Below are 9536 nucleotides of genomic sequence, written 5' to 3' on the forward strand. Positions count from 1 at the left end.
TTGGGAGCATTTACAACAGCCCCCCAAAGGGAAGAACAAACATGTAAACTAATACTGATAACATTTTGGAGGGAAAGCATGTAGGAGAATGTTGAATCAGCAAGGTTATAGACAGGTTCAACCACACCCATGCTGGATCATTTGAAGATATAAAAGGATGTTGATTTTTACACTACAATGTGTCTGCCCACAACATTCAACCACTATCTTGTGTTCAAGATCTCCTGACGAGTTTCACCTCATTAGCCCTCTAGTCACAACAACAAAGCATCAGAGACCACCCTCATCTACACCATCAAAGCTCACTACAAAATGGTCAAACATTTCATAAACATCAGTACAACCTTTTGTGGGATAGGCAGAGGAATCAAAACAATTGTTGGCCTTCAACCAGTGATCTCTACAGCTGTGCTCTGCGTGTTCTGCGTCTTGCAACAGAGCGCAGAGCTTTGGAGGAAAGATGAGACACTCCTGCCCTGCAAACAACTTAAACAAGTTATAATCCATAAAACCAAGCCCCATTTTTGATGCTATTTATGTTTTTTGTTCATTTTTGGAGCAATAGCCATTCAATATATTTACATTCTGTAATAATCGCTCTGAATAGGTTTTTTTTTTTATGTAGGGTTTTTGACATGTCGGGATCCGCCATTCCCACACTGGATCCCAATTGTCTACCTAACGATGTGTCAATCACAGGAAATTCACATGTTTTTTTTTTAAATTGTCTCGTTGATATCTGCCTTGCTGTTTACTGTTCACGTTCCCACAGCCATGTCAGAGCTATAATAGGTTACTGTTAATGCAAAAATAAAAGTTCCTGCTGCTGCTTCACATATAAAAGCAGCTGGGGAAACACAGGGTGGCTTTTATTGTAAAGCAGCCAAAATCACACTGTATCTGTCACAGAAGGTAGTGCTAACTGTGATCATTCATCAAAAATCCATCAAAGAAAACAAGACAAAAGTACTTTTCAGCATTTTGTCATCAGCGGAGGATATCTAATTTGTGAAAGGTGGTAGCAAGACAGAGCAGCCGCAACGAGCTGTTAGATGAACAGTTGCAGGCTTCTTAACAATACATTGCTGTTTTGTGGAAATCTACTCAAGCGGTGTGCAGCATAACAACTTGAGTTTGTTTGGCTGCACTGTGAATAAATACCACCAGTGACTCTTCTGTTGTATTTCTGACGAAGAAGATGTTCAAATAGTGTTTCCTGTGAAATTAAATTGCACGTGCTGTTTACCATGGGTGCTGCAGAATCAACCAGGACTGAAATCTCAAGCATGTCTGATGATTTTAAAACTCCAAGCATGCAAAGAGGCTAAAAACCGGTCTCATCAATCCTTGACATCTAATTTGATTTTAAAGGATTCCCTTCCAGAGTTAAATGTCTCTGTTCGTCATTGAAGTTATAGGATGCTATAGGCCGCAGTAAATGGGACTATTGGAAGGGGAACAAGTGTGATTTTTGTCAATAACACACTGCATCGTTCCCTGTTTAATTTCCCGTCTGGAGGACATTTTGGTGACAGGTAACGTGGCAAATGAGGACATGGGTTTTATAAGAGGAATAATTCACAATCAAAGCTCCATTTTCACTAGGTCAGCTGGAGAACTGTTGGCTCTCGTCTTCCAATATTCAAAGGGGAGTGCTGCTCCATTGTTGCTTTTGGCATCTCAGTCAGTGGAAACCTACTGTCTGCATGCTTACTGAATATTTGCCCTCTGAGGAGTCAACCCCCCTTCATGTTCAAAAGCACTACTTCATTCCTTCCTCAGGTTTTGGTTGGCAAGCCAAGGATCAAAGCCTCTCTGTTCTAATGTGTGGCTGCTTCAGGCCAAGCAAGTTATATACATTTGTGCCTGGTTCCCTTTGTGCGGTGGCATCCTTTCTAAGCCATGATAAAGCCAAGCTGAAGTTAAATGCAGTATGATATGATCAATTATACTACTACTAACATACTATATATAGGAAAGTTTTTTTGGAGTGTCACATAATCAAAAGGCTGGTCCAGAGGCTTGGCCACACTGCCAAAAGTAAAATTCAGAGGATCATCTTTTGGAATAAAAAAATAAATTAAACCATACTATTAAAACAGAATTTTGGCTTGAAGCAAAGGCCATCCAATAGAAACGCTTTATTACTACTGGCCATCAAAGACCCATATTGGTCAATCTGTCTCCTTATCCCAGTGTAGGTTTGAAACCTCAGCTCTTCTATACACTCACCAGCCACTTTATTAGGTATTGTTCAATTGCTTGTTAACACAAATAGCTCAATGCATTTAGGCATGTAGACGTGGTCAAGGCAACTTGCTGAATTTCAAACTGAGCATCAGAATGGGACGGGCTGATCTGAGTATTTCAGAAACTGCTGATCTACTGGGATTTTCACGCATCTCTAGGGTTTACAGAGAATGGTCCGAATATCCAGTGAGCAGCAGTTGCGTGGACAAAAATGCCTTGTTGATGTTAGAGGTCAGAGGATATTGGGCAGACTGGTTCGAGATGACAGAAAGGCTACTAGCAAGGTGTACCTAATAAAGTGGCTGGTAAGTTTAAAGGCACTGTATGTAATCAGTCAGTTTATGTTACATATGTGATGTCACCCTGTGTACTGCAGCTAGCAGCAAGTTAGCTTAGCTTAGCATAAAGTCTGGAAATAGGGAAAACAGCTAGCAAGCCTATGTCTTAACACGGAAGTTGTGATATATATAAAATGCGTTAAATAGTGAACTTTAAAGGTGCTGGTAGGCTGTTTTTATTACCTTTGGACAGAGCCAGGCAAGCTGTTTCCCCTGTTTCCAGTCTCTGTACTTAGCTAAGCTAACTGGCTGCCAGCTGTAGCTTCATATTAACTGTACACACTGGGCATGAGAGTGGTGTCAATCTTGCAGCAAAAACAAAAACGTATTACAACAAACTATTCCTTTAATTCCTTTAAAAAGTGTAAATGATTTGCCTTCCCTTGCCAGCAGGCCATTTCATGACTGTGTTCTGTATATGTATGTATGATCTGCACTGTAGTGATCAATGTACTGTACAGCATGTTACATTATGAACAGAGCTTTAACATGTTTTCACAAAAATATGGTAATATAACATTCCACAACATGTGCTCTCCATTATTTACCTGTCCCACCAATTCTCATGCTTTCGTAGTCCAAATAAAATTCTACTTTCAATCACTTGTGATTTCTTCTCAATACCAGGCTAACCTATCTCATCTGCTGCCCAAAGCACATGCATGGTTCCATTCTATTATCGCACTGAACCTATACAAAACACTATTCAATGATTCCCCGTAAATTTAGGCTGCTTGATTAATGCCATGAAATGAATCGTAAATTGTTTAACAGAGATACAAGGAAAATGTCTTGCAGTGTTCTTGAAACCTTTACTCAGTTACGCAGCTCCAAGGTAAATGAAAAAATGAATTGCTGTTTCCTTGAACGTCAGTGTTTTGACGTGCCAACGCTGATATCATATCACACGCTTGATATGAATTTGCTACTGCCATACTGAAAGTTTGAAAAGTCTTTGAAAGTTTAGACATTGTGATTACATTTATCGACAATATGAGTTTTACATTGTTCCCAGGTTTGACTGGTGAAGAGACTATATTTTTATATGAACAATAGATCAAATGACAAATATCACAATCACAAAACTCTGCATTTCCCCTCAGCTCTATGAAGCATTTTAGCATTTTCCACCTTGTTGTTTTGGTTTTTATTTGGTCTCATTGCTCCTATTAACGTCAGCCACTGTATAGAAAATGATAAACCCACTATATGCTACCTGCCTAACACCACCAATAGTCCTACCCACTGCTGTGGAAGAGACACATTGTCTGCTGTTTGCAAGGGGACAACTGGAAATAAAGCAGGAGTTCGTTAAAAAACTGCAACAACCGCAGCCCACTTGAAACTCTTGCCACAAAGTGAACACAGATGCACGCTGGATTGTCAACAAACTCAAAGAAATGAGCAATCATAAACTAGACAGGGTTACAGTGAGGATAGTATTATGCCGACGAGAGATTTTTAGAATTTAGAGGGATGCGTGCTATGATTTGCTGTGGAAAAAAATAAATGCGACTTAGGGGCTGCATCATTGTCTTGGACAATGTCATAGAATAATGTTAGAACAAAATCAGAGTCTGATATTGAGAAACAGTGTGAGCAGTGTATCACTTATAACAGGTGTAAATCTATTTCAACAAGACCAGTGTGTCTCAGAGAGGGCTGCTGTAAGTTAACTATTGTAAATGCAGAGGAGCTTTTTAGAAAAGCCACACAATGAGACCAGAGCTATGGGTTCTCCCATACCTGTTAAAAGGAGATTTACATGGCAGGCAGTGTTCTCCACATTTACTCTTATGTAAGCTCTTTTCTGAAAGTGAAATACTTTTGCAGACTCGCCTCCATCTCCTCCTTGTGACTAACATGTAACAGCTTTTCATACTGCACTTTACCTGGAAGAATTCCCGACTCTCATGACATACGAACTTCTATAAAATCTATTTGAGGTTCCAATTTAAAGACCAATTGAGGGGATTTTGCAAAGCTAGTTCATAAATTGCGTGTGCACTTTAGAAAACAAGAGCAGCAAATTAAAGGGTTTACTAGAGGATTTCTCCCATGGCCTTTTGTGGTGGTAATCTTGACCTCCATACCTCACCCCCAGTCATTATGTCTGGCATTTGTGCAGAACTCCTCCTCAGACATGCTTTCCCTTCATCACAATAAACAAATGGCGTCAGTTGTTCCTTTCCTCATACTCTTGTTTCACCTTTAGATATGCTTAATGGGTGGTAATGCGTGAGTTTTTCCAGGACTGTTATCTGCTCAGTCCTACAGCAGATAACAGTCTTATTTATTTCCTCCCCTTGGAAATCTACGCATAATCATTACAACCTGAAAGGATGAAAGCGAACTGGGTGCATGTTAAAGACGTGAAGCAATTCCCATGTTGGAATAGTTAGGTATTGTGGACTATTTTTCACACTCTGTCCTTTCTCTGCTTGTTGCTTTGACATGAACTGACATTCTTGATGGCGCAAAATATCTTTAGCTGTCAAAATAAATGAATGTTCAAACTTCAAAGCGTATTTCTCAAGGCCTAATGTTGGGAAGAACCGGTTTTGTCACTCAAGATCAAATAAACTCTGTTTCATCTAGAGGGGAGTGTGGTGTGAAGGGTGTTTTTCAATAATACATGAGTCCGGAGCAAAATGTTACAGATACTGCGAGAAGGTAAAGAGTTGTCAAGACAAAAATGACTGGAGAGCTGAAACAAATGCTACATTTTCAGTAGTTTTATTGAAAAATGCCTCTTCTGTTTCAGAAATAAATAAGAAAATAAGGCTGTGTGGAATTCACAAAATGTGCAGTTAAAACATGAGAAAAGCAATTCTATGTCCATAGTCTTGCAACCAAATCAAAACTCCATAGATAGAAAACAACAACTATATTCTGACTTAGAAATCCTCAGTAAATATACAACACAAACATGCAATTCCACCTTTGGTAACAAAACAAAAAAAACAAACAAGCTTGGTTTGTTACAATAAATCAGATTATCATTTGGTTTACAGGCCTAAGAAAACATCACAATGCACACATCTTTGGGGATCAAATTCATTTACCTTTTTTTTTACCGATGGAGTATCTCAAACAGCTTTACATACTGAAGTTTGACATTGTCTGAAAGTGTTAAAAAACATACATACTGTATTTCCTTTGACATACGTCCTCCCAGTTTTCAAATGATTAGTGCATTACACATTGGAGTCCGATAAACACTTGCAGTTATATTACAAGCAGACACTTAAAGGGAACACTCAGCAAGCACACAGGTTTGTAATGAACGAAACATGTAGGTTTGTATTCATCTTGCTAAACTTTCTCATGTCAGAAAAATATATGTTCAGTATTGGGGGTATCAAACCCATGTAAGTACTAGTTTTGTTCTGAAAATCACATCACAATCCTCACATATGTGATCATGGAAGTTGTTTCAATATTACATAACTCCTTGTTGTAGCTATGATGCTAGTGTGTCTGTATTTTTTGTGGTAGTGATCTCTTTCCTCGTTGGTTTCGTGAGTAACCGGGTGATTGTATTGTCTCAAACTCTCCAGCTGGTTCCACAGGTATAGACACTACCTCAGGTTCAGGCTGGTAGCGGTCAGCTAGAAAAATATTTGGGACGGCCAATCAAAAAAAAAAGAGTTGCTTCTCCAACTTTTCACATGCACAATTTAAGTTATATTGCACTATGGAATTCCCAAAAAATTCCCTGTGTCAAACTATTGCTTCCTAAAATACCAAAAAAGCTAAATAAAAAACAGTTTCAAATGCTGTGATGACATTTACAATAAAATCCATCAAGCTATTGGATAATAAGATGTAGTATAATAACCAGCTGATACTACAAAACACACATGGGAATGGCAAGAGAGCAACATTTATCACTGATCTGGCCAACGTACACAAAGAGCATGATGATTAAAAGTACAAGTGGAACATGCGTCAGTCTGGAACAGAGCTGTTTAAGTCACTTGAGGCGTTGTAAACAGAGGTTATGCTGGTGGTAAGTAAGCAGAGGGTTATGAGGCACAAGCTCAATACAGATGTTAACTTGATTTTTAGTGAAACGTCCTGGTTCATACAATCATTTACAAGGCACAAAAATTAGTTTTATTTACACATATCACCTCCACATTAATATTGCTTTCCTTTATAAAATCCTCTTTGTTAGTAGTTGTTTTGGGTGGTGTTTGTACATGCTCCGTCCTTCGTAGAAATATTCAGTCTCTGCTTTTTTTTGTTTTTTTCTCCCAACGGTTTGTGGTTCAAGATGCAAACAGGCCAGCAGGTTGCCATCACTGTAGCTTGTAGCTGTGAGATGATGTTAGTGCCAGTACTGCTCCATTCTGTTTTTTGGCTTTTGTAATGTTTTAAATGTTCAATAAGTATGTCCATGGTGATTATCCTTACATGCCCCATAGCAAATGGGCAAACATCTCAGAAACAGGACTTCAAAGTGTAAGTGGCACAGATGACTTAGAACGTTTACTATGCCAAACCTGAAAATAGTTCAAAGAGGGTGTGAGTTTTCTCTGTGGGACAAAGTTATAAGCATCTTATATGATTTAATGCAAGTCATCATTCACCACTAGCTAGAATGCTTTACATGCCAGTTTTAAAATTGTACATCAAATGTATGGAGGTATTGGAATATAGTGGCTCCAAAGTGACTGTTCACTAAACCCCAACCCTAAACAGCGATTGTCAAATCCTAGCTTAGCAATGGTAACCAAGCAGTGGAGCTGTAGAATCACATAAAGAGTTTGGAGTTTGGGGTCTTTTTTTTTAGCCTTTCAAAAAACACAAATACGTACAAGAGTAAAAGTGTAAGGAATAGATCAAACAGCGTTTATGTTAGCTAAGTTACTATTTTACTAAGATGAGCTAAGTTACTATGTTACTAAGCTAACTAGCTTACTACTAACAGTGACACAACAGCATAAACCCATGTCCAAGTTGCCTAAGCTAAGCAGTAAAACGGGACTGCTAAAGTAGTTCTTTATTTCCATGTTTTTTACATCAAGGATCCTGATTTTTTTGCCTCGGACATTTAGCTTCCAATCCACTCATGAAGCTAATGTTATCTTGTTAAGTTTGTATGTATTAGACATAGAAATGTCTAATAGTTGTTTTGCTACCTTGCCTGCTACCTCACGATGCCTCCCCAGTCTGGTCTATAGCCATGGTAAGCGAGGAGGGGCTTAGTGAACAGTCAGTTGAACTTCTTTTGGAAATAAGTTGTAAGAGCGTTCTTTAAAAAAATAAATACTCTGGAACACTTACATTTATATCTCCATACATTATCAAAGTAGTAGTGCACGGAGTTGCAAATGTAATTAGTATGCATACACTTGCATACACATACTCTTTTATCTAATGTAGTAGCATGCAGGACCTAGACAGTGTTGAGTGTACCTGTGTATCCTTGTCCATTGTAAGGAATGCCAACACACTGAGAAGAGTCGCAATATCCAGGGGGTCCTGGTGGTCCCCTCACCCCTGGAGTACCCTGGCGACCTGGAGGGCCACGAGGCCCAGCGGAGCCAGAAGGACCTGGGGGTCCCGTTCTAGACTCTCCTGGTGGCCCTGCAAAGGAGAGAGAAGAGGTAAATAAGGCCAGTCTGTAAGGTCTCTGGAGCTCAGAACAAAAACCCACTGACATCACCCGTAAATCTTCAGTGATTTTTTTGTGGGGGTAACAGGGGGCTGTAATTTAAATTTTCAGTGGCTCAATTAAAAAGTTTGATCAAGGAAAAAAAAAGTCTGGGGTTGAGTGGAGTAACCCCCCCCCCCCCCCCCCCCGGCCCCATCTGTCTAGACGGTGAAAACTTAAGATGGAATTTTCCCCCTCACTCTTTTCTCTCCCTTAAGTGAGCCCATGTGTAGTCAATGAAGCCACCAAAGAGAGCTCATTGTACAACAATCTGCTTCTCACCCACACACATACAGTACACACACACACACACACACACAAAAGTGAGTCTGAGTCATCAGTCCTCAGTTGTTTCTCACTTCATTCACAGAAACAGACATGTCAGTGTTTGGTGTTGTGGGGTAGACATCAATAGAAGGTTCCTGTTGTTTTGCAATAGCTTCCCGAGGGAAAGAAATTCTTCTGAAGTGGTGAGCGTTTTAGAGAAAACATACTGGATATTAATTGGCATTGAGGAAAGGATATGTACTCTTTCAAACTGACATATCAGCCTAATAACATTCTTCAACAATTGTTTCTAAAATTGCATCATGACCTTGACTAAAAACTGAGTCAAGATTTTCTAAACGCTAGTCACAGAAATTCTCTCCTGAATGATGAACGTAAATACTTTCCATTTACTGTAGATCAGATGTGCACAGTGTTTGGAGAAGGTCAGTATTCACGAGACATAAATCTTTGAGAAAGAAAAAAATGGGAATGTGTTTGGGGTCCCTCCAAAGAATTTATGCGGTGCAGCTGCCCAAACCAAAGTCCCTGAGACACAAATATTGTAGGTAAATTTTGGCTTCTAGCTGGAATGTGTCATTTTAACTGGACTAACTATGCACAAAAAAGCTGTCACTGTGAAACTGTGTTTTAGTGTAAAATTGAAGTTGTAAGAGAACCGCAGAACAACAACTTTCTCGTGAAAAATCTAGCTATTTTAGCCATGAAAAGGGAGAAAAAGACCAACTGTGTTACCTGGTGGCCCACTTGGGCCTCTCTGTCCTCTGACTCCAGTTCCTTGAGAGCCTCTCTCTCCCTTCTCTCCTTGCAAACCTACATAAACAAGAGAAAAGAGTTTAACGGGGCTTTCACACCAACTTCGTTTGTTCCAGACTTTCAGACTTTTCAGTTTGATCCAAACCAAAATTGCAGGTGTGAAACCTCCCCTGGACAACAGTTCCGGACCAAATAAATTTGGTCCAACGAAAAGAGGTAGTCTCGGTCCAGATCAAACTGAA

General features: G+C 39.5%; 1 long non-coding RNA gene across 2 annotated transcripts; it reads right to left on the minus strand.

Moving 5' to 3' along the window:
* Positions 1-5308: 5308 nt before the first annotated feature.
* LOC119884954 lies at positions 5309-9426 on the minus strand. 2 transcript variants are annotated; one of them, XR_005441120.1, is made up of 3 exons: positions 9274-9426; positions 8013-8183; positions 5309-6199 (listed from the first exon to the last, which is right to left on the minus strand). It is a non-coding gene; the product is annotated as an uncharacterized LOC119884954 (long non-coding RNA). The 2 variants fall into 2 exon arrangements; XR_005441119.1 differs by having other exon boundaries at positions 5309-7096.
* Positions 9427-9536: the final 110 nt, after the last annotated feature.

Source organism: Micropterus salmoides, unplaced genomic scaffold, assembly GCF_014851395.1.
Source record: "Micropterus salmoides isolate LMB-PRFRI ecotype aquatic unplaced genomic scaffold, ASM1485139v1 Ms_hic_scaffold_3803, whole genome shotgun sequence".
In the NCBI taxonomy this organism is placed as follows: Eukaryota; Metazoa; Chordata; class Actinopteri; order Centrarchiformes; family Centrarchidae; genus Micropterus; species Micropterus salmoides.